At 39.2% G+C, this 26,145-nt stretch overlaps 1 long non-coding RNA gene across 1 annotated transcript in view; it reads left to right on the plus strand.

The window, feature by feature from the left end:
• Positions 1-422: 422 nt before the first annotated feature.
• Positions 423-26,145, plus strand: part of LOC131423829 (uncharacterized) — a 42,251-nt gene continuing 16,528 nt past the window's right edge. Inside the window, exons 1-4 of the long non-coding RNA XR_009225902.1 lie at positions 423-514; positions 3,287-3,375; positions 12,073-12,147; positions 12,747-12,914. This is a non-coding gene — a long non-coding RNA (uncharacterized LOC131423829). The remainder of the gene's footprint in view (positions 515-3,286; positions 3,376-12,072; positions 12,148-12,746; positions 12,915-26,145) is intronic.

Genomic DNA, 26,145 nt, shown 5'->3' on the forward strand with positions numbered 1-26,145 from the left:
AGAGTACACAGTAGATCTTCATGGAGAATTAGTGAATGAATAGACAGATAATGCCTACTTTTGTCATTATTATTATAATTGGCTTTTAGGGGAATTTTTGCCAATTTTTGTGTGTTCTAAAGTCTCAGTGGTATTTCTGTGATTTTCACTAACCCTTGAAGAATACAATTAAAAACAAACGAAGTATCTCTTCTACTTTGGAGATACTCAGAGTATATTCCTGTCTGTAAGTAGAGCAATTTTGTATCAGATGGCATCTTGGGCTGAATATTTGTGTCCCTCCAAAACTCTTATATGTAAGTGCTAACCTTCAGTGTGATGGCATTTAGCAAGTGAGAAGGGCTAGATGAGGTCATGGTCTTTGTGATGGGATTAGCACCCTTGTAAGAAGAGCCACCAAAGAGCTTGCTTTCTCCTGCTGCAGATGCACACACTGAGGAAAGCCCTGTGAGGACACAGTGGAAAAGGCAATTGCCACAAGCCAGAAGCTCCTGGACTTCCAGTCTCCAGAAGGGTGAGAAAATGAATCACTATTGCTTAAGCCACCAATCTATGCATGTTATTATGGCAATGTGGGCTAAGACTGTTGGGAATGCTTTCGGTGAAAGTAACAGGAAATTGAACCTCTGTTTGTTGAGTATGTAATTAAAGACATTTAGTCTCACATAGTAAGAAGATGTTGGAAGGTTGATAGTTCCAGAGAGTCAACAATATTATTGCGAACTCAAAACCTTTCATCCTTCTGTGTTCCATCTTCTGTATGTTGGAAGATGGTCCTAGTGCTTTTTATTTCTGGTAATGGCTGACAAAGTATCTATTCAGGAAGGGAAGTCAGATACACACAAGCCAACACTCCTTTTAGAAAGCATTCTTTCCCAGTAGTCCTTTCCTTAAACATCATTGGCAGGGATTCTGTCACATGACCACCTTCACTTTAAGTTGAGTATCAGATAAAAGGAAATGGGATTGCCAAACAGGCTTATGCCAATTATGACCCATCCCTGGAGGCTGGGAACATTGCCATTTGGGCAGCATTGGGGCTTTTTAGCAAGGTGAAAGAGCTATAATGGCTGCTGGGTGGCCAATGGATAGTGTCTGCCACCATTCCTCTCTAGTTTCAATATTATCAACAGATCTTATTCTGTATCTTAGTCAATCTTGGCTGTCATAACAGAATATCATATACTGGGTAGCTTATAAGCCACAGAAATTTATATATTATAGTTATTTATTATACAGTTCCAGATGCTAGTTCCAAGACCAAGACACCTGCAGATTCAGTGTCTGGTGAGGGCTTGTTTCCTGATCCATCGATCAAACATTCTCAGTGTGTCCTCCCATGATGGAAGGGGCAGGGCAGCAATTTGGGACTTGTTTTATTAGGTCACTAATCCCAATGAACTCATGACCTAATTCCTTCCCAAAGGCACCATCACATTGGTAATTAAGTTTCAACATATGAATTTTAGAATGATACAACTATTCAGACCCCAAATATTTTGTTTTGAGATTATTCTAAACTGAAATTTTCCATTTCAGGGGATCCCTGCCAGACTGTGACAGCCATTGAGTGACTGATTTGTCATATATAACACCCACAAACTCAAGAGAAAAATAAAAATATCCATGGAAACACAAAATTGGAAATTTACAAACCATGATAGATTCTGAAAGTCTTGCCCAGTGGTTCTATACATCAGAATAACATAGGAGGGTTTTCAAAATCACTGGTATTCCAAACTACACCTACTAAATCAGAATTTCTAGAATGAGGGCTCCAGCATTGGGAGTCTTCCGTATGATTCTCAGGAGTAAGAACTACTGCAAGAAAGATTTATAGGAAGCAGAGGTGCAAGTCATCTCAACTTTTACCCTCACTGGAAATCCTTAGATGACCCATGAGAAATTTTCTCTTTGCTTCTCAACATCCATATTTATTCATTAAGATATTTCTTATGTGTATGCTATGCACATGTTGCTCTGTGTGCGAGGTGTTGGATGTTATCAAAGAGAATTTAAACAGCCAGTACCTTGAGAATTTTCTGTTCTTTGGAGTAAATCAGTGAAATATTTTTATTTAAACAAGATAATATTTATTAAATATCAAATGAGAGGCCCAGATATTATGGTCTTTAGAAGATCAGAGGAGGGCCAGATAAATACAGATTTGAATGGACAGTAAAGATTTCATATGGGTGTCAGAAAAAATTGGATAATAATGCTGAGGGAAAGACCATAGTTGTTGGTAATCACACATGCTAACAATTCTGGCATGTTTGGGATGTGACTAAATCAACTAGTTCTCTTGGGAAATAGAAGATAAGATTAGAAGCATTGAAGAAACATGTTTTGATCAGAAACATGTTCTCATCACAGCTGAGAGGACATAGTAGTCTAAACAGGCCTTGAGATCCTAAGTTTGTAGGAAAAAAAAATTCAGGAAGAAGCTCAGGTGGGGTTGGAAATGTCTACTAAGTAGCCAGATATCCAGGAGTATGCATGAGACAGAGGTCTGTCTGAGGCACAAAGTTGATTGTAGAAGCTGTGAACATGGGCACAAAGGTAGAAAACTGGAAGCCAGACCCTCAAATATGTCCTTAGTATTAGATCATTCCCTTCTTGGAGCCAATACTCAGCCTTGTATAAACTATAATTTAAGCATCTGACACAACTGAAGTCCAATTACTTATAGGTGAACAAATGTCTATCAATCACCTAGTGTGTACCAAATACAGGATATAGCAACCACATGATCGAAGTAGGAGCTAAATATGTAAACAAGACCATTTCAGAAATGGGTAAACTCCATCAAGAAAATAAGGTGGGAGAAAGTGAAAATGTGTGGACTTGAGTGGGTCTCTGTAAGCAAGTGTAGTCAAGTGGACCTGAATGATTAGAAGGAACCATGTGAAGATCCAAGTAGAAGGACCACCAAGGGCAAAGTCCCTGAGAAGGGAATGAGTTGGCACATTCAGTGCACAAAGGCTGGAGCATAGAGGCCAAGACAAGAGGGAGAACAGTGAAACACTCACACAAGTCTTTTCTTCTGTCTCCCCACTCTTTGTTAAGAGCCTGCTCTTTAGGTGCTAGGGGAAGAGTGAAGAAGCAGGGTTCATCCCACATGAGAATTCTGGGAGGTCCCATGTATAGGCAGAGTCTTCAAGACTCCAGTAAGGAATCTGAGTTTTCTTTTAATTTCAATGGTGAGCTTCCAGAGTGTATTTTTTATTGGAAAGATGTGATCCAGTTTGTTCTGCTTATTTCCCCATCTACCTCTTTTTGTCAGACCGCGAGGACCTTCGAAGGAGAGACGGTTTCACTCACCTTTGAATCCCCCATGTCTGAGCAGAGGGCCTGTCCCTTCATAAGCATTCAGTAAGTGTTGGTTGAAAGAATGAGGCTGTCATGAATATCTGCACCTTAGCTTAAGCAAACTGCTTGAAAAAGAAACACAGAAAGTAAAACGTACAAGTAACAACCCAGCAATTCCACCCCTGGGTACCTACTGAAAACAGGTGTTCAAAACAAATATGTATACATGAATGTTTATAACAGCACTATTCACAGTAGCCAAAAGGTGGAGATAGTCTAAATGTCCACCAATTCATGAATGAATGAACAGAATGTGGTATAGCCACACAATTCAGCTATGAAAAATAATGAAGTTCTGACACATACTCCAACATGGATGGACCTTTAAAATGTTAAAGGATCCAGACTCTGGAGGTCACATGTATGATTCCATTTATATGAAATATACATAAAGGGAAAATCCATAGAAATGGAAAGCAGATTATTAGTTACCAGGGACCAAGGGGTGGAGGGAATGAGGAGTGATTCCTTACTGGTTAAAATGTCTCCTTTAGGGACTGATGGAAATGTTTTGGAACTAGTTAGAGGTGATGGTAGAACAACATTGGTGGCACTGAATACCACTAAATTGTCTGCTTTAAGAATGGTTGATTTTATGAAGTTTATGTCACTTCACTAAGAGAGGGAGAGACAGAAGTGTCAGTTACTTCAAATCATGAAAGAAGCAGGTATAAATTGTATTTTGAGAAATTTGGCAGAGAAAGGGAAGAGAGGTATAGAAGGATAGCTACATGGACACTTGAGAAAAGTTTTTTTTTTTTAAATAATATAAGACATTTATGTATTTAAAGGAAAAGAGAAAAAGGGTCAGGGAGATGCCAGGGAACTCTCTGGGTCCCAGACCTGAGAAGCTGGAAACGTAGACATAACCCTATAGTAGGGAAGAGAATAGTCATTCATTCTGGCAAAGAATGTTGTAATTTGAAAATTTCAAGGATAAATATAACTGGAAAGAGCCTACATTTCTAGCCTACATTTCTCTTTGTTAATGAAATAGTAGTTCACATTCTGGTAGTAGAAGTCAATTATTGGATAGAACAGCTATAATAATTTGTATTTTATCAATAGTTTGGGGTTCTCTACAAAGGCCATTTGCTGTTGATCCTGGATCATACCCTTCATTTTTAATTTTTGCATTCAACAAGTGTACCTGGTACATGCCAGGAATTCAGAAGACAAGTATGTTTGGTGAGTTTCTCTTTCCTAATTATAGCCTGTGTGTCATTAACTGCTGGAGCCCACTAGCCTGATAATGTTGCCAAGATTCCTGCATGCCAGGGATTTATTTATATTTCCACGTCTGAGATCTGATAGCAAAAGTCTGTGTGTATGTGGTTATGGGTATGTCTATGTGTGAGAGCTATTTTTTAATTAATTAATTTGAGACTATATTCTTTGAATTCAAAAAGCAAAATACAAAGAATCATGGTGAAAATTCTCTCTGTGTTTCCTACCTACCTGGCTCCCTTTCCAATGGCAATCCCCATTGTCAGTTTTCATGTATCCTTTTAGAGATATTTTATGCATATACAAGTAAATACATACATAGGTATACACTCCCTTCCCCATTCTTCATACAAATAGCATACCATACATGTGAGCCTTTTTGTTATTTTTTTCATTTTATAATATATCATATTCTCAGATATGATGATTTTTCTGGAGCTTTCCTGTTATCTATTCCATTTTCCTACAAAAAGAAAAAGATTTTCCATGTAAGAGAGTCCTCAGTATTTCTACAGCTTTATAGTCTCCTGTTATGTAGGCAAACCATTGTGTATTTAACCAGTCTCCTACTGGTGAATATTTAGGTAGATTAAAAGCTGCAATGCAAACATTTGCATGTGCCTTTTCACATGTGTGCAAGTATATCTGTATGATAAACTCAGACTGGACTTGTTAAGCCAAAGGGCATCTGCCTGCAATTTTATTGGGTCTTGAAAAATTGCATCCATAGAGTGTAGGCCAGTTTGTTTGTTTTTTTTTTTTTTACTTCCACCAGCAATGTATGAAAGAATACATTTTTCCACAACTTCACAAATACATTGTTTTATCAGTATTTTGGGAGTTGTATCAATATTTTAAATATAAAATGGTATCTCAGTGTGGATTTAATCTGCATTTCTCTTACTATGAGTGATATTTTAATATGTTTAAAAGTCATTTTATTTCTTTTCCTATGAACTGTTTACTTGTTTTCTATTAAGTTAGTAAACCTTTATACATTGATTTATAGGAGCTTATTATATACTATACAACTTATCCCTTTGTCTGTTAAATGAATTATAAATTTTCCCAATTTGTCATCTCATTTTACTTTGCTTATAATGATTTTTGCCATAGAAATTTGTTTTATTTTTATTGTAATGAATTTACAAGTCCTTGTGTTATGACCTCCAGGTTTTGTGTCATATTTAGGAAAGACATCTCTCACTTAAATATTATTCTTAAAAATTCTTTCATTATTTCTTCTAATAATTTTATTACTTCATTGGTACAATTTTTAATTCATCCAATTTATTTTAGTGCATGTGGTGCATTGTTGGGTGTTGTCCTAATACCACTTTCCTTCCCCTGAATAAATAACTATTTGTGTTTATTCCTCTAGTACAACTTGAATCAAAATACTGCTTTGAATTTCCAAAAGAAATCAATATTGATTGAATTCCTACTATGTACAATCTTATCGTAATGGAATCTTTATAATTTTCTCCTGGAGAAGAAATCGAGACAGGATATTGAGTCCTGAGATGAAGAAATTTCCTCTAGTAGATTAAAATTTTTTTCAGCAGTAGGGACTCTTCATAATAGTAGGAACCATTTATAACTATAGTCAGGGAGACAGAGAGCAAATTAAAATTACAAACAAAGAAAACACAAATGATTCTTCATCCATGTGAGTTCTCCTCTCTTCTATAACCCAATCATAAAAATTAAATAAATGACAGAAAAGATCTTCAAAGACCACAGTATCTATGAACATGAGATGCTGTTATATAAAGACCATGGCTGTGGATACTTCAGGAATATGCATATGAAATGGAACCTTTGGAATGGAGCTCAAAATGGATTAGTACCAAGACATTCTAAGGCATAGTCTTTTGAGTATACTTTCCTTTGGTATGGGAAAGAACATCATGAAAATTGTAAACCTCAAGTCCTATATTGAAACATTCCTACTTATGTAACTATTAATAGGAACCCTGTGATTTGTTACAGCTACTGATGAATGTCCCTGCAGTCTACCTCTACCATAGCCTGGAATCACTGGCTATTTATTCCTTGGCCTTATTGCCTTTATACTTCTAGTCAGAATCTAATTCTCCAATTTTGTAACTCCTCAGCTCCATATCCTAGAAAACTTTCTAATGAAAACCCAGTTGTACTCCACATTGCAGATGGGTAATATGTGTGGGTGTGTGTGAGTCCTCCAGATAGACAGTTACAGAAGTATTCCTAGTGGAGGGAAGGACAGGCATAAGAACCAGTGGACATGAGTCAAAGACAGGGAAGAGAACAAAATGTGAGGAGAAAATAAATAGGATCCTGCTCTCTCAAAGAGCATAGGGAAATTGAGAAAGAACGGGAAGGAGAGGCATTTACGGTTGATACTGCCCATGTGTAGTGGGTTGAATAGTGTTCCAAACAAAAATTCATACCCACCCAGAATCTCAGAATGTGGCCTTATTTGGTCTCTACAGATATAATTAGTTAAGAGTTGCTTGTTGGATTTGGCTGGGTCTCAAGCCTCAAAACTGGCTTTTTCTCCTAATAGAAGAAAAGAGGATACACAGACTAGGAGGGAGGTCCTGTGACACAGAGACAGAAATCAGAGTGATGCCACTACAAGCCAAGGATTGCCAGGGGTTGCCAGGAGCCACCTGGCAATGTTTATCTTAAGAAAACAGACTTAAAGACTTCCTTTCTAGGACTTACTTATTAAAAATAAGTTATCCTAATCATTAGGCATCTCATTTTTCCTCTGTCTTGGAAGGTAACAGGTATCAAAGATGTTATGAACCCCATGTATTCATTTTGTAAATATTGTTGAGTGTCCACATCCCAGGTACTATGATTGGTGATGATGATGTGGTGTTTAAAAGCAAGATAACAAAAGGGTAGGTGACAGAGATTGGCCTGAGGCAGGAAGCTCTAAAAAGGTGATATTTGAGCCAATGCCTAAAGGACAGCAGGAGCAGTCAAGTGAAGACTTGGGGACAGAGCACTCCAGGCAAGAGAGAGCTGTGAGCACCTAATACACCTGGACCCTGGAGTGTTTCCAGATCAGAAAAGTGGCCCAGAGACTCCAGCAAAGAAAGTCAAGGGGTACTGGCCAGAATCTGTAGGGCCAGGCAGACCTTGACCAAGAAGTGGGATTTTAGTCAAAGTGCAATGGGAAACCCTTGGAGAGTTTTAAGCAAGGAAGTGACATTATCTGGTTTCATTTGTAAAAGATCACCTTGGCTACTGTGAGAAGGATTGATGTTGAGGTGCCAGAGTGGAGGAAGGAAGGCCCATTAGGAAGTTTCTGGGGCATGATATGATGGACCAGGATGAATTTGGGGTGGTGGTGGGAACAGACTTAATACATCAGAAAGGATCAACAGCTGTTCTTGTGGATGGATGGGATGTTAGTGTTAGGTAAGAAAAAAACTGACGTCACAAACAGCTCTACATGGTACAGTAGACTCTATAAACCATTGCTATTTAAAATCTCTCTCCCACTTGGATAGATCTGCATTCTCCATTGGGAGAGAAATGAATATAATTGAGCTCAGTTGTGTCTTATTGGCTGCTCAGAACTCAGCTTGCTTTGAAGCCACACACTTAAGTTCTCTGTCAGCCCCTCTTCTGCTTAGGGCTCTGAATACTTTGCCTCTGCTTAAATCTGCTAAAGAAAGCTGGGGTGTTTATCCTACCCCTGGCTCTTTTATAAATTGGGAACATTGGAGTCATTTTTCATCCAATAAATGAGGATATTAATGCCCATTCTGTAGAAGTTTTCTGTTAATGAAATAGCTAGCACACAATCTGGCAGAGAGTTGAACTTCAGTAAAAGATAGTGACGATGGCAATGATAATCAGTGTCTCACAAGACAGATGTGAGTGAAGTCACCTTGATTTCTTCTAACCTTGGAATCCTGTAGTTTCATCTAAGACTCTCCAATATTAAAAAAAAAAAAAGACACCTCACTTCAACCTGAACCAGGGCTGGGATTTGGTTCATCCGGAACACCAGCTCAGGCTGATCAGGTAACCTCTTGATGTCAGTATCTCACTTATTCCTACTTCTTTTATGAAGCATAGGAATAATGTTTTAAACAGTAGAAAGGGAAAAAAAAGTTTCTGATAAAATAATGAGCCTTCCTTATTTTGAGCTTTCCTTTGATGTTTGCCACCTCGCTCCCATTATGTCTCTTTGTCCACCATTGAAAAGGCCAGTGTCCTCAATTTGTGCCCAGCTGGAAAGAGAACATGGAGCTGAAGAGTGCAAAGAAGCAAAGAAATCACACTGAGATGATATTTTCCTTTATGAGACATTTCAACAATCATAACAGAGAGAATGTCTTATGAGCTGACCATCAGTTTTAAATATGGAAAATGTTTCCTGTCTCTAGAGCAGTCATTATGTCCTTATATATTTGATGTCACTAACAGAGCAGCTGAGAGGTTTGTCCTATAAAAATCACATATTTAACATAAGGAATGAAAAGGGGAAAAGAATATGATTGCTTCCTAAATCTTGATATGTACCAAGAGTCCTATATATTTGGTAACATGCATTCTTGATCTGGCTGCACTATTCTCACCACTTCAGTTTATTATCTTTTTTCATAATCCATTATTATTTTTGCATGGTTTTGGTACCTTCTTTTATGTCTTTAATAGTGTTAGACATACTTTTGGCAGTTTCTACCAGACTATTCTATCACCTGAAATTCTCAGAAGCCTCATTCTGCTGTTTGCTTTGCATAGCACTCGCTGGTTTTGATTTTGGAGCACGTGAGTCTATCCTCAGCCATCCTTTATCATCAAGAATCATAGGTGACCCACATAAAGGTGTGGCTCTCCAGAGTATTTTGAGGTTTTCTCCTGCCAAATGCCATAGTGATATGACTGGACTGAGACTAAGTTTGATTTTAATATTTCAGCTTAGAGGCTTCTGAACTTGGTGGATTATAAATATAAATCCCTAAACTCTATAAGTCTTAGTCACAGATTCTCAGGGGGAGACTTATGGGCCAAGAAAAGACAAGCCCTGTTGTGACCACAGATGGGTTATTTTTCCCTAGGCCAAGAGTCCCAGTGTTGTGTGGAGATCTCAGTTCCAACTTATTAACTCCCACGGGCCCTTGTTCCCAGATGGGTGCTAAAACCAAATTCCTGCAGTCACTGAGACTGGGCCAAGCTCCTCAAGGCAGATAAGTTCCCAGGGCCTCCTGCTCTCATTTCAGTTCTCTCTTTGGATCTGGTGCTCGGGGAGTGCCCTACTTGCAAATTTAGCCCTTTATTTTAAAAGAATGCATGTTCTATTTTATTCAGAATATCTTAACATTTGGGGTAGAAGGGTTTTGAGGTTATCTGGTCTACCATATGGGTGGAAATGAAACTGTCAACTCATTCTTCATGCTACAGCCAGCGAGACCTTTTCAAAATACAAGTGTGATTTGTTTATTAACCTCGCATAAAATCTTAAATAGCTTCCCAATGGTCTTAAGACAGATTCTGAAATCTATAACCTCTAAGGCCCGGGATGGAGTTGGCCTTGCTTCTTTCTCCACCCTTATGTTGCAGTTATATCCCTTCACATTCTCTGTAGTTTACTCTCTGTAGTCTAGGGTTCTTTTAGATTCTAGATTGTACCTAACTCTTCCTTATCATAGCAACCTGCCACACTCTGCCCTCTCTTCCTGGAACACCCCCAGTTTACTCACCATTCCAGATCTCAGTATAAGTACACAATAGCAGTCATCTAGGCCTGTTTCCTCTGACATGTATGTATATTGCCCCAGGCACCTCTCCTTTATTGTGCTTATCACAACTGTGACTTATATTTATTTTTGTAATTATTTTTTTAGCTTGTCTCTCACCCAGTAGGTTGTAAATTCTACATGAAAGCAGGGGTCATGTATGTTTTTGTGCACTGTTTTTATTAGTAAAATTAACACTAGCTGCTAAGCTCACATTGACATCAACAATCCTAAAATCACCATCATTCAACACTATACAAATTAATTACTCTTGCCATATTCTAAAGTGAGTCATGCCACTTTTCTCCAGTTGGATTCCCAGAAACCCAGGTTGCAATGCATCCCTGTCACCAATATGTTACCAACAAGGTCACATTGGAAGGGAAAGAAATGAAGGATTATGTGGGAAGTTTTTAATGACCCCAGGCCAGGCACACTACTCTTTCACTCCCATTCTATTGGTCAGATCTAATCAGATCTAATTGCCCCCATGCAAAACAGCTGGGAAATGAAGATAATCTGTGTACCTGGGAAGAAAAGGAGAAAAATGATTATTAGGCAAGCACTCATGTCTCTGCCGTATCATTTTACCAAAGAGTAATTCCTGACAATAGAAAGTTCTTGATAAACATCAATTGAACAAATCAACAAATAGATGAGTGGGTGCGCATATGGATGGAGGGATGGTCATAATGAGGGGCTTATTCATTCTACTATTCTATAAGCTCTTTGTGTGAACAAGCCATATTTGTATTGTTCATCATTATGTCCCTATTGTAAGGGGAGATTTGGGCTCAAGTAGAAGCTCACACAGAGCACACGGTTACCACTACTTGGGAGATTTTGTGGAAATGGAATGCTACTAGGTCTTTTTTAAAAGGTGTGGAAAGACCTTGGAAAAACAATTTAAGAATTTGTGAAGGCATGGGAGAGATGGGGTGGGGAGTAGCAGAAATGATGAAGAAAAGTTGGCATGCATGTGGTTGAGAGGGCCAAAGAAAGGAATTGGTGGTAAGAATGGAGAACATTACAGGGGCAACATCACCTGGCTAGTGTCCATCTGAACACCATATCTGCTGAGATGCAAACTCCATTATTTTCTCTTTGATGTCCTGTAGACTTACACCTAGGAATAAGGGTGTCTCTTCAGTGAAACAGCATATTCCCTCCTCCCATCTTGGCCCACAAGTTTAAAATGAGTAAAATATGCACATGAAGTATGGTGTTTGGATTGAGCAGGAGTTTGGTTCTGTAGAAGGCACTTTGCTTCTGGCCATGCAGAATGGAAAGCCACACAAGTTCCAGCCCCAGCTGTCAGGCCGGGATTTCGCCCTAGCCTCTCTCCAATCAATACATAGAAATGCCTGGTGCCATCAGGAGGGAGCTGCATTTTTTAAAAAACGAATGAAGCAGGACAGCCAAAATCTTTACCTTCTTTATTTTCTTCTTGGCAGCTTCATACCAGGGATGGAGATGATCCTGACGGGCAGCATGAGGGTGCTACCTTCCCCATCCCCAAGAAGGGAATCAGGGCTACAAAAAAGTAGCCCTATAGCACAGGCTTCCGAAATGCACTGTCAAGTTAGTGACAGGGGAGCCTCTCTAGCTCTGGGGCTACAGCAGAGCCGTGAGCTTTAGTGGATCAATACTTTAGTCTTGTCATGCTAATTGCTCATTGGTTGACATTCATGATCCTTCCTTGCTCCCTCCCTATGTAAACTCTTTACAGCTGGAACAGCGGGATGCAAAAATCCCAAGCCTTCAAAGCCAGCTCCTGCAGAAGACAGAGGGCCTGGCAGCTGAGGTATGGTGCTCCCCCATTTCCTTGTCGCCCCCCCCTTAAAAATGCTTCATGTGTGTGTGCATGTGGTGGTGTGATAGGGAGATGCACGAAGAAATACCTGGGGTCACTCTCCTGTAACACGTAAAACAGTATTACCTTTTCAGAACAAAACAGTATCGCCTCCCCTTCCACTCCCTCCAAAAAGAGGAAGAGAGAAAAAAAACAAAACTGAAAAGCATCCATTTGCTCTATGAGTTTGATCACAGCCCTTCTGTTTTGGTGATTGTGTCACTCTCCACCAGTTCACAATGAATATGTACCTGCAACTGTCCTCTCTGCTCCCAGACTAAAGCTGCTGTGAAAGAGAGAGAGAGAGAGAGAGAGAGAGAGAGAGAGAGAATGCGTGTGTGTTCACGCCTACCATATTGGCTTCCTGTCCCTGGAACATCAGCTTTTCTAGCTGGCTGAGCCTGTCCCCATAACCACTGTTGCCACTGAGACCACCCCAACTCCTACCCTGTAAGCTTCAGGCCTATGCTATGCAGGGTTTTGTTAAGCTGTTTAGTATTAATTGATTTTTTTTCCCATTTTTTTCTTTCTTTCCCTGGGCGGGTCAATAGCTGGATGCTTCAGGAGCAGAGGATCTATCAACTGCAGACCAAGCATAGGGAGCCGCAGACAAACCTGGAACAGTAATCCAGCCAGCTCCAGTCGCTCCCAGTCGGCAGCAGGAAGCAAGCTCTGGCCATGGGGCAAGAAATCGACTCTGACCCAATCCTTGAGGTCTGGTAAGTTTCTTCACTTTTGGAAAGTGAGGCAAATAATAACCAAGTCTTTTTTTTTTTTTTTTTTTCGTACGCAAAAAGATTCGGCAGCATTTTGGCTGATTTCAGTTAATGACTAAAGATCAAAATCGGGAAACCCGCAGGTCTGGGAGGATGCATTGGGGAGGGTGGGTTGCTGGATCGACAAGGGCTAACCAAACTGCGATCCTAAGGTGAGCCACTGCAGCCAAGCAGATGTCCTGGACATCGATCCTTGCATCCTGATATTGATTTCCTCTTGGGGCCAAGAATGGGGTGGACCTATGGAGGACAAGAGGGGAACTGACACCCTCCCGGAGGGCCAAGCAGCCCTAATCGGTGATAACAGTGTTAAGTGGTCAGCCTAGAGATGAGGTTTGCTCAGATCTATTGATCTACACTCCCCTGGGATATAAATCCTTCTGAATTTGCTTCCGTGGATATAAATATTTATAATTAAAATAGCTGAGAAGCTTCTTATAGGCACAGGGAGAATGGCCCATCCCAAGATTAAGCTTGGTATCAATCTCTACTGTCTCTCTACTTTGTGTACTCTTCTCATTCTCTTACATCTTTTATACCTCTCCGTTCTCTGTTCTGAACCCTATTTTGCTCACCCTGAGTGACAGGCACAATGTCTCAGACTATCAGAAGCCGGAAAAAAAAATCTATTCTTTCTGAATGCTGCCTCCAGCTGAGGAGGGGGTGCTCCTCTGGCCAAGGCTACACAGTTTCTTATGCATTCAGGAGCCTGGACTTAGAAAGGGATGGGCTATTTGGGGGGATCGAGGGAAGACATTTTTAGTTATTGCTTTGTTTTTGCTTTTATTTGGGCATCTGTTTGGATCCTGTAACAAAAAGGTTTCGAAGTGCAAATGTGTTAACCAATGCCGGGACCCTGCTTTGGCTTGCTTTGCTGTGTTAAATCTAGGAGAACAACTTGAAGGGCCTCACACTCCTATTTCTCAGCACCTCATAAATTTGGGCTCCCATGAAGTAAACAAAACCTTTCTCACCCAAGAAAATGGAAAAAGAAAGGATGCTATTGGGGAACTACTGATGGGCAGAGTCCCTGAAGCCACCTGGCAAGACTGAGACTGTTGATCAAAGCTTTGTCCACTGAAAGGACAACCTTAGAAAAGATTGAAACCATTCAGCTTTAATTTTTAGGACCTTGGATTGAAATTTAGGTGGTAGGGCGAATGGACTTGAAACTCATTCACTTAGCTCCTTAAACCCATCATTTATGCATCTCCGTTCTCTGTTCTGAACCCTATTTTGCTCACCTGCATCAGTCATAAGACATAAATCTGTTCACCTCTAAATCCATCATAACACTTTGGTGTTCAGGATGCAATTTTTTCAGTTTGGGAACTTCTGAGTATTTTTATCAGGTGTCTGTCTTGCTTTGTTGCTTGTATCTTGAGTGTTGTGTCTTTGTGGGTCTATTTGAAGCAGGTTCCATTAATTTATAATTTATACCTACAAAAATTTTAAGTACTTCTGAATCTTATGTTGGTCATCATGTGTATGCATACACTGCATAGGAGGTGAAGAGAGTTCTTTGGATTTTGTGTCTCCCAATTTTGTTTGTTTGCTGGTGGTCCCGAAGGTAAAATCTATGGCTTCATCCATGCCAGGCTCTAAGCACTCACTATAACAACAGCCATGCTTCTCTGATTTTAAAATGTTCAGTCATTTCAGTCCACGTGGGTCAGCCTATAAATGTCTGTGTATCTTCATGCAGGAGTTCATTGGGAAGACATGAACATAAGCAAGTTAGAATTGTGTTCTACATTTCTCTCCCATTCATATTAACCATGTCTTTCCCAGATGCAAATTAAGCTTTGCTTCCCCACCCTTTTTATCCAGAGGTGTTAGTTTCAGAACTCAAATATAGCTCATTTGTCTCTTTTAGCACATGATTGAGGGTTAGGGACTATTTGAATTGGCAGTTAAGGGTTAGTATTTTGGACCATTTGGCTTATATAATTTTTATAAAATAAAAGTCTCACAGGTATAATTTCAATAGCCTTGGCTTAAGAATGTTTCTCAGCATGCATGAGAATAAAAAACACTTCAAACAAAAAAGGAAGAATGTTCTGGTTAGTAACTTGTATGCTTTTGTGGTAATGGAGAGGATTGGAATGCAGTTCTCTTTGTTTGAATTACATGATAACACCCAGAATGTAAAAGGTGTATTTTACCATAGAAATAAACTTTAATATTGACCTAGAGAATGGAAGGCCCAGGCTGGTACTTAAATCCTCCTCTGCTAGATTATAATGAAAAGCATAATAAGAATAGGTTTTTTTTTTAAGGGGGAAAAAACAAGATCTGCATTTTTCGCCTATTGTTTATAATATTTGTCAATATTTGCTTGCATTATTCCTCTGAAGAAGAAGCTTATTTGGAGAAACTTATCTAAATTTTAATATTGAATATGCTTCATTAATGAAATGTGTATGTATTTGTGGTCTTAGTGCCACTAAATCTAAATAACAGATAAGTTCGTTGCTGTCTTGTGCTACAGGTCATATTTGAAAGCTTGGATGCCAGGTATAGGGAATTGATTGTATTATGGAATCATCTAGTCACTTATGTTTTATTGTCTACAGTCTTATAGGAATTTAGCTCCTGTATTATAGATAGATTTGCCTGCTACGTTTGCATCTTGTATTTTACATATCAGATCTATTTTTTAATTCTATTTCTCTATAAAGTTATACCTTCAATATATTTTCTAATGCAAGGATATAATAAAATTTCACTGTTGTTTCTATATGACATAAAATGTAATTATGGTGGTATTTCACTATTTTCATAATAATAATATACGTATTATGTTTCAAACCTTTCTAATCATCTCAATGTACTCATTTGATCCTCAGAGCAAACTTATAAGTTAAAACAAGAGTCATCATCTCCAACAATGAAACATACACAGGTGCCACAAATATTAATGTCAGACTTGAGGCTGTGACCTGAAGCTATACACCCCTGGTCAGGTGTTCTTTCCACAACTACCAGCTGCCTCCGTTAATGTTTGATAGCAGTTTAGCATATTCTATATTTCCAGTGTTTGTTACAACCATTGAAATGCTTGTAAGGCAAATGTTGGTTGATCTTAATTGGTCTGTAGCATCCTACCCATGCAAATAAAAGTAGCAAATAAGTATTTCAGGCATCTTTCCTTGCCTGTATCCTACCACAATCTGCTGCAGAAGCTGATATCAGGACGGACCATTTTTGTTAGTCTCAGAAATTCTGTATGCACTGTTAATATGCTTAATAGGTTTGTTTACCAGGAACATGTCCTTATGAAAATATGGTGAGCACATATTGCCTAGTATATTTTGCAAAATTGTTACATACATGTTTTTTCTTGATACATATCAACATTTGTTTTAAAGAAACATTGTGTGATTTGAAGCATCAAGATGAAATGCTTAAAGTCATGGGGAAGTGTCTCCTTTTCCTGCTTTTCCCCAAACTCCTCCCCATTCAGGGTTCTTAAACTCTGCTGTGTCTTGTACCCCACTGCTAGTTTGCCATAGAGATAAATCTTATGGATGCTTCTGAAATAATGCACTTAAGTGTGCATAAAATAAAACATGTCAAATGACAAAGGAAACCAATTTATATGGAAATTAAATTATCAAGATATTAAAATCAATTAAATATTTTAAAGTTTCTGGTATGATAATGTGTGCTTCTTATTAATTCATTGATAAAGTACAATAGTGAAGCTACTCCTATAATTTTAAGGCAATGTTGAGCCTAAAGGATATTTTGAAAAACCTACAACAATGTCTTATATGGATATGATATGATGTCTGTGATTTCTATTGATGATACAGTCACTGGTACTGTGAATGTTGCTGTGATTTATAATCTATGTTTATAATTGAAGGGAGTGATAAATAATGGTTCAAAGTTAGAGAAAAGAAAAGGTTTTGTTCCCCACCCATGTCATAGGCCTGCTGAATTCTATCTATCTACTCCTTAGAAATCAGTGGGTGCAGGTTAAAAACACCTCTTCCATGTCATTTCTACTTACTTTTCAAAACCCAACTAAAGCACCATTCCTTCTATAAAACTTTACCAACGTTCCCCCAAGGGGACTTAGCTGCCACTCTTCTGTGCCCCCAAGAGCACTCTACAGCCTCTCCAACCTAGCACTTGGCGCTCCACGAGGTCTGTATTAACTTACTTACCTGTCATTCCTACAGGAGCACACATTCTTAAGGGCATGGGTCATACTTTATAGACTTTTTACCACCGCTTGGCACAATATCTGGCATGTAGCCGGGGCTCACTAGACGTTGAAAAGGAAGAGATAGGAAAATTCAAAGACAAGGGAACCATAAATCATAGACTATGATCTTAAAATAGAAAATTAAAAGTCGGTAGCTTGAATGTTTGCTTAAGTCAGATTTTCCATCAGTGATCCCTTTGGATCCCAGAGTGTAAGATGACCACATGGACTCGTTCTGCTCCCCTTTCAGTGCAACTCTCAAGTTACAACCTCTTAGAAACCATGAGCATGTGCTAATGACCTGATAATAACAATATCCCAGGTTCAGACTTGTTTCTTTTCTTGTAGGTTCTCATTTGTACAGGCAAGAGAAAGGGGCAGGAAGGGCTTGGAGATAAAAGGATTTCTTCCTCTTTCAAGGGCTTTATCAGTCAAATTTCAAAAGACAGGGAAGATGACTTTAATGTTAGGGCACATGTATAATGAGTGAGTCCTCCCTAAGACTCTATGTACTTGAATCATCGTTAATATCTCCTCGAAAAATAGAACACTAATAATAAGCTTCCTAAGTCCTCAGCACAAATACTTTATGTAGGATAAAGACAGAGGAAGGCACACTATCAGATGTGTACTCAGCTTCTCAATATTAATGTCATATAAAAATCAGGACTTATTCATGCATATTGACTTAATTTTGTATGCATGTCTCCCTTGCCAGTAATAAATACTTGCCATTCCTATCCAAATGAATGGGTGTTCACATATCAATGTGAAGCTGTATATTTCCTGGGTACAAGTTGATTTTGATCTGCATTGTGTTTGTTTATTACAGGAAGAAGATAGATATCAGAATAGAGATAAAATTGGGGGGGAAATTATAGCCATTTTTATTGTCTAGTAGCTGTCTTCCATTCAGTATTCCAGTGCACAGCATATGATGAACCTGAGTCTTTGATTAACAGTTCAGTGACATTCAATACGCCTTATGGAATATCTGAAATATACTAGTCAGCCTCACTAAGTTACTAAATTGAATCTGATTTATATAAACTTCTAACATCTTAACTTAGATAAAGTTAATTTCACCTCATCGTTTAATAAGACACTGACCCACATGCCCTGCATGTTTCCTACAAGTGGTGTCTTCTCAGGGTCATTTGGTAAAGATCTAGGGAGCAGATGCTCACCAGCACTCACCACCCACTGTGGGGAAAAAAATTGAAAAGCAGGATTCTCAGCCCTTTTTTCCACTAGCATTCCTAAATGGTGTGTGGGTAAGAAATAGAGGAAAAACCAGACAGTGACTATGACAGCAAGTAAGAAGTAGCTTGTGGGAAGGATGAGAGCCAAGGGATTGATCTCCAAGGATCAGCTCCATTTAAGCCTTGTCACCTTTGGAAAGAAAGCTGCCCATGGGCTTAACTGATGGGACTGTGTTTCTAGTTCTAAAGTTTCGCTTATGCATGGTCTTTCCCCTGTCTCTCTGATTTCATCATTCTTTGCTTTGGTTGTCATGCCTCTCGTTCCTGCTCTCTCACTCTTTTGGAAACATCTTCCATTTTCTGTTAACTACTACTCTCCATTTACTGATTTTGAGCTCTTCAGGGGGAAAACTCTACCTAAACCTTAAAGGTGAGAAATATTTTGAGAGAGGAGGCAAGTTGATCTAAATACACACAGAGAAACATTGCTAAGTTTGTTTGTTTGTGGGTTTGTTGTTTTTTTTTCTTTTTGCAAATAAATATAGACATTCTTAGTGAAGATGATCATTTTAGCATTCCAGTAAGAATTTAATATTTATAATCAGATCACCCTTAACTTTACACAAGGCCGTGCACATCTTTCCTGGGTACAAGGGAAAATGACTCTGGGAACACAATCCCAACAAGCAGAATAGGAAAAATAGCTTAAATACTATCCTGAACTTTACAACAGACACTTATCTTAAAGGAAACCAAGAAAGATTATTAAAGCAATTTTCTTATGATTATTTTCTTGGATTATTAAAGCAATTTTCTTATGATTATTTTCTTATGTATTAAGGCAATTTTCTTATGAATTTAACAATGGAAATTATTTTTGACAATGTACATTTTAAAGATTCTTGAAAATTTTTAAATATTTTCTGCACAGAAAAAGGTGTCCTCAGTAATTATCATCTGGTGAAATGTAAACCCCATGCCTAACGATATAACGAATCAGATGTTAAGAGAGAAAAACTGAAAGGCTGTAGAGGATAATGGAGCCCAAGAGCATGAGGTAGCTTTGGGAATGGATAAAGGACAAATCATTCCAGACAAATGTGATCACTCTTTTAAATCGCATTACGAGATTAATGGATGAAGGGAATGCACTAGAGGTAATATATATGGATTTTACTAAAGCATTTGATACACTGCTCCATGAATTTTCACTTGCAAAATTAATTCAAATTGGGTTGAATATGTGCATGGTCACATAGATCGAAAATTGGCTGAAGGACTGTAAACAAAAAGCAGTGACAAATGTCAGTCCCTCACATTTAGGTGGGAGATAGTGTCCACCTCATCTATGAGGACCCATGTCCACATGGGTCCATGTCATATAACCACCTCTCTAATCATCTGGGGAAGGAGAAAGGGAAGGAAATTACAGAATTCACAGATTTTGACATAGGATGTGTCACGAAGCAAGGCATGGTTAGAGCAGGGAAAGCACTAGAGATAAAAGTAGACAATGGAGTTTTATTCAGTCATAAAGAAGAATGAAATCATGTCTTTTGCAGGAAAATGAGTGGAACTTGAGGCCATTATTTTAAGCAAAATAGGCCAAACTCAGAAGGTCAATGGTCATATGTTTTCTCTCATGTGGGAGCTAGAGAGGAAAAAGGAAAAGAAAGGTGGGTCAGGGATCTCTTGAAAATCAAAGGAGATCAGTAGAGGAGAGGAAAGGAACCCGAGGAGGGAGGAGGGAAGAGAAAGAGGAAATACTGGGGAACCAAATGGACTAAATTATATTGTTATGTTGTGTGCATGAACAAATATGTAACAGTGAAACCCACTATTAGTACACCTGTAATGCACTGATAAAAACATGGGCGAAAAGTAGAGAGTAAAATTTCATAGAGGTGATGCTTTGCTTTTGTAATGATGACAGGAACAGAAGATCATTAGGAAATAAATACACATAATTTTTTCATTTTAATTTGCTTAAGTGAATGGATACTGGAATATCAGTCATTTCTCCAAATATGTAATGAAGACAAGGCAAATAATCATCTTGAGAGAACTTTGGCTTATAGGACTCCTTCTAACAAAAAAGTCCCCAAACACCATTTTGATAACATTATTTGGTTATTCAGATTTTCAAAATCATAAAATTTCATTGTTTAAAAACACTATTAACTCTTAACGAGTAGTCTGTATAAAATTTGATTTTTCTTTTACCAAGAAAGAGCAGAATCCTACTTATTTTCAAAGCCCTTTCATATTCTCCATTCTATCCAATCCTCTTAACCATACTGGGAGGGAAGTATTCCCACCTTTGACTTACAGATGTGGAAACAGAGGCTCAGAGGAGACAGATGACTTACACTATACCATTGATAAATGACAGGCTTGTTACTTATGCACAAGTTTTATGGACATCTACTCTTGGGGTCTTTCTCCTAAGCATCGCAGCTTCTAATGTGCATTCCATTTAAGAGACTTTTTCGGAAGCCTTATACCAGGGTCTGACCTTGACTTTAAGTTTATCCTCTGCTGAATTATATAACATAATGAAAAGGACGTCCGGTGGAATCTGGGACATAGAAGGCACCTAATAGTGTTTAGTTCATTCTCTTGCTTTTACCCTATTTACAATTTCATCATTCAGCAGTTCCCAAGCACCAAATGAGTACTGGGCACTGCCCAGCTGTGCAGATCAGTCATCTTAGCTCTTTTTAAATTCAGGTCTCCAAAATTAGACCAGAAGCTCCTTGAGAGAAGACCATTGTGTCTGTCTGGTCACTGTAGTGTCCCCAACACCTCACATACAATCAAATAATGACTTCCTGCCCTATCATCCCTCCCAAGTTCCCTTGAGCTTTGAACAGAATAAAGCCTCGTGTGCCCACCTCATTCCTACATGCAACCTAGAAGAGAAGTCCTAGACAGGGACTGGATAAGGAAGCTGGATCGTGACCTTTTGACAAGTTGTTTGTTGTTGCTTTATTATTTTTTTCTTTCTTGTCTTTTACCAACTCAACCCTGTGGCTTGTATCACCATGACTGATAACAAGTTAACCAGGATGGGAAATCCTTTGGCTGCTGGGAGGACCTACTGCCTAAGGATGGGTACTGACCTTCTTCCATGCCTATCCCCAGCCTTTCTGCAGGAAGCTATAGGCAAACAGCAAGAGCCCATGACTTTGCAGTTTTCCCATAGTCTGCTATCCTGCAAATTTGAAATCAGAGTAGAATAGGGGAAACCCAGATTATAGAAAAGCTTGGAGACCCTTTAGTGAATAGACCAAGTCCAAGGACAGGATAGCTCCGGTTGTCATTCATAGTTCAGAGGCCCCCATGCATATGGCCACAGCTGGGCAAAGACCTGATCACTGCCATCTCTCCTGCTGTGGCCTCTCCTTAACTGTGTCCCTGGCTAGTTCACATTCCCACAGAACAAAGGCAAATATGCATATCCTGCCTGGGATTGCTTATCTCACAGATATTGCTTCCCACAATCAGACTAGTTGTATTATTTCCAAAAAGAATTCTTTGGTAGTTTCCAACCCTCCTCTGCATTAGGCTTATTGCAGTTGGGCGAGTGCACCTGAAGCCTTCAGTGAAGTGTCAGGTGTAATTTAGCACTGGGAGATGAATTATGGGATTGCCCTTTAGGAAAAGGCTGGGAGCTCAGCCCTGCCTGTCAAATAGGTCCCTGCCTTAGAGTGAACTCTGCAGGTGAATGAATCAGTATTTGGCATATCAGCATTTCATAGAGCCTCCATGCTAATGTCTTTTTGAAATGAAACCGAGAAAGCTGTTAACCTCAGTTAGCCGGGTGTCCCCTCTGTGACCGGGATAAATCATCAGTGTAGAGGCTGAGAACTCTGTTCTTACTGCTTTGGGGAATGAGAGCTGGGGATGTAGGAAAGAGGATGGGAAAAGTCTCCAAATCTCAGAAACCTAAATAAGGGGTTTTATTTCCCTTAAAAGGAGAAAAAATATTATTTCTCCTTGCCCAAAAAGGATTTTGAATAATTTCCTTCAAGTAGATATCAAAACCTTACATTTTTCCCCCAAGCCTTTTAGTGTGTGTGTGTGTGTGTGTATGTGTCTGTGTGTGTGTGTGTGTAAGCTCCCAGAGTATCTCACAATTGAAAATCTGGTCTTAACAACCAGAGCAGCTATGGTCAGCCAATTGGGAATTCTCTTCCATTTCCTGAACATTTTTCCCAAGATTCACGTTCAAATAACCTCCATATGAAATCCTCACGTGAACTTTATAAAGCAGGAGTCATTACTTCTTGGTTTATGCTTGAACACACTCAAGTAGGGAGAAGTTTAAGGAAGAGGCAAAGCCTAGGTCAAACCCAAAACTTCTTCAGTCCCTGGTTCCCTAGTCAGCAGCTGCCTTGCAGCCCATTGCAGCCAGATGTGAGGCCAGGCACTGGAGTCTTCTAACAAATCACTGCAAAGAGGTTTGTGACCTAACCACACAGGCTTGTGTGTGTGTGTGTATGTGTGTGTGTGTGTGTGTGTGTGTGTGTTGAACCTAGGGCCTCACAGCATGACACGGGCTCCTTTTTTGCTCTAAAGGCTCTTGACTGCTTCCTCCTCCAGCTGTCCCCAAGGGAAGGCTGTTTATTACTACTTACATCCCCAGCCCTTGGTATTTACAATCAGCTTTGCAACTGCTTCTATTAGCTCCAAGGTGCATGTTATTCCCTTTTCCATTTTGCCTTCTTGAGCTTTCTGAACTGAGAAAGGAGTAGATGACTCAAGGTAAAACCCACAACTCTGAGTATTCAATACAGGCATGGAGCGAGATGCTGGAAGAATTCTCAACCAGCAGGGAAACAAACGAGGGTAAGTGGGCCGCAAGGTTTTTAGAACAATTATGGATTCATAAGATTCTTCAAATATTCTTACATCCTAGAAAAAAAATTAAAAATATAAAAAGCATAAATTATAAAAAGGGCAGTAGGAGGCAGGCATGTGTGGAGGTGCGGCTGTGCTTTACAAAGGAGCTTTCTTGCTTACTTGCTCCTCTTCTGGGTTTTGTGGAAGGAGGATCAGAACAGCAAGGAAACCAGCTTGCAGTGACAGCACTTAATTGTGGATAGGATATAAGATACAAAGGTCGGAGAACCACCAGTAGAATCCACCTGCATCATTTTACAAAAGTAAAAACCAAAGCTCTGAAGTGTTAAGCAATTTTCCCAAGGTCACAAAAGTTGTTAAATTGAAAAATTGTAACTTAAATGCAAATATTCTGATGGGAAGTCAGTGTAATTTTGTTTGTTTCTGCGGTGCCTGGGATCAAACCCAGGGCCTTCCACATGCTAGACAAGTGCTCCATCACTGAGCTACCTACCAGCCCAGGAAGTCAGTGTTCTTTGTGACATCTGAGGTTGTCTAGAGGAGTTCCTTTCCTTTCTCAAAAGTCCCAAGTGACAATCTAAAGAAATGAAGAAAATAACCACCCAGTGTTACTCAGCTGAGAAAGCAAGCCTTTATTTCAGACCTTTATTTCACTCTTATTTGCCAAGGTCCCACTCACCTGCTGCCATGAAATCACATCTTCCACTAGCTTCCCCTGACCTTCGCAGACAAATGAAACCAGATAATTTTATCGTGGTTAAACGTAGTATGTATTTTACCTTTGAATGCGCCTCTGTACTTGCACTTATCTCTCATGTGGTAATTTATTTGCTCACTGGTCTCTTGTTCTTACAGGCTTTGAATTCCGTGAAAACTTATTAACCTCAGTGTTCTCCTGCACCTAGTACCCCATTGGAGCCAGGAAATGGCAGGGTACCCCATAGAAGTTAATTGAATTGAGTGTCATTTGCTCTCCAGCAAAGCAAAGTAGCCAGGCAACTCTGAATTTCCCATTACTCAGCAATTATAAAGATCTATGCTCTTGGGCCCCAAGTGGAGTTTGAATGTTAGTAACAGCTTCTTCCATTCAATTGGCCTCTTTTTTGGGGGTGGAGGGTATTGGGGATTGAACTCAGGGGCACTCAACCACTGAGCCGTATCTCAGCCCCATTTTGTATTTTTTTTCTTCTGATACAAAATAAATTTTTTGGGCTGGGGTCGTGGCTCAGCGGTAGAGGACTCGCCTCACATGTGCGGGGCCCTGGGTTCGATCCTCCGCACCACATAAAAATAGATAAATGAAATGGAGGTGTCATGTCCAACTACAACTAAAAAATAAATATTAAAAAAAGAGAAACATTTCTTATATAAATAAATAAATTTCTGTTCCATTACAAAAGACCTAATTTTCTTAGAGCAGTTTTAGGACCAGACAAAACCGAATGCAGGACACAGAAATCTCCCATATATCCACTGCCCCCATACCTGCATAGCCTTCCTCATCATCAACATGTGAGGTGCTTTTTTTTATTCCTATTTTATATTTTATTTAAAGACAAGATCTCACTGAGTTGCTAAGTGCCTCACCATTGCTGAGGCTGGGTTTGAACTCACAATCCTCCTGTCTCAGCCTCCTGAGCTGCTGGGATTACAGGCATGTGCCATCACATCCAGCCCAGTTGGCCTCTCTTTAAAGATTGAGAAAAACAGAAAATAATTTTCAAGCTTTTCTGGTACTTGTAACTAAATAATATTTGCAATGATTTGCAGATACCCAAAGTGTGTCTTCTCTCTGTGAATCCACTGGAATTGGGATTACATTAGTTTTATTTCTTATTCTTTAATGACAGTCAATCAAGCTTCATGGAAAATTCACACTTTTTTTTTAAGAGAGAGACAGAGACAGACAGACAGAGAGAGAATTTTTTAAATATTTTTTAGTTTTCGGCGGACACAACATCTTTGTTTGTATGCAGTGCTGAGGATCGAACCCGGGCCACACGCATGCCAGGCGACTACTGCTTGAGCCACATCCCCAGCCCACACTTTTTTAAATATATATATTTCCAGAAGTAGAAACATACACAGAAATCAGTTTCCAAATGGCAAAAATAAAGGTGTAAGGAAGCAAAGAGACTTGACTTCACCCTTAAAGGAGTAACATTGATGGTGGGAGATGGTTCAAATGGACACAAAGGAAAATTCTAATTTTTCCAACTTGAACATCAAAACTAAATTCAGGAAAATGTAATGTTTTGCATTCCCAAGTGTTCATTTGACCCTCAGCATGTTAGTGGGAGGGAGACTCCCAGATCATAAGTGTCTCTCAATTAACATTTAAAAATACATTCATAGTACATTAACATTTTTGAAACTGGCTTTGTCTTCCTTTGTTCCATGTGGAAAAACCAACTTGGACCACAGCTGAGTCACATTTTCATCCCAATGGGGAATTTATAAAGCTTTCCATGGAAAGAGAAGACAGGGAGAGCATGATAAATCCACAAACACTCCTCAAATCCAGCTCCAGCAAGGAATTCAGCCCCCACTCACCCTTCCCCTTATAAAAGCCACCTTAACAAACAGCAGGGTTGACAAATTGAACTGCATCTCCTAGGATTTGCTTAGCATCCCTTGAACATGAACATGTCAGAGGAAAGCAAGGAAAATAAGAGAAAGCCCATAATTGTCATGGAACCCACATAGCTGAAATTTCATTATATTTACCAAATATTACTAACTATGATAGGTCCCTCACCATCACCTATAAAAGAGTAGAAGGTCTCCCACTTTGCATCCTTTATCCTATAAGAAAAAAATTCAAGTTGAAACAGAAATCTCATATCATTCTCCCCACCTCCATGTACTGTGTGCTGGGGAACTATTTCTC

The sequence above is a fragment of the Marmota monax genome, unplaced genomic scaffold (assembly GCF_021218885.2).
Source record: "Marmota monax isolate L192 unplaced genomic scaffold, Marmota_monax_Labrador192_F-V1.1 WCK01_AAM20220418_F8-fsc00024, whole genome shotgun sequence".
Classification (NCBI taxonomy): domain Eukaryota; kingdom Metazoa; phylum Chordata; class Mammalia; order Rodentia; family Sciuridae; genus Marmota; species Marmota monax.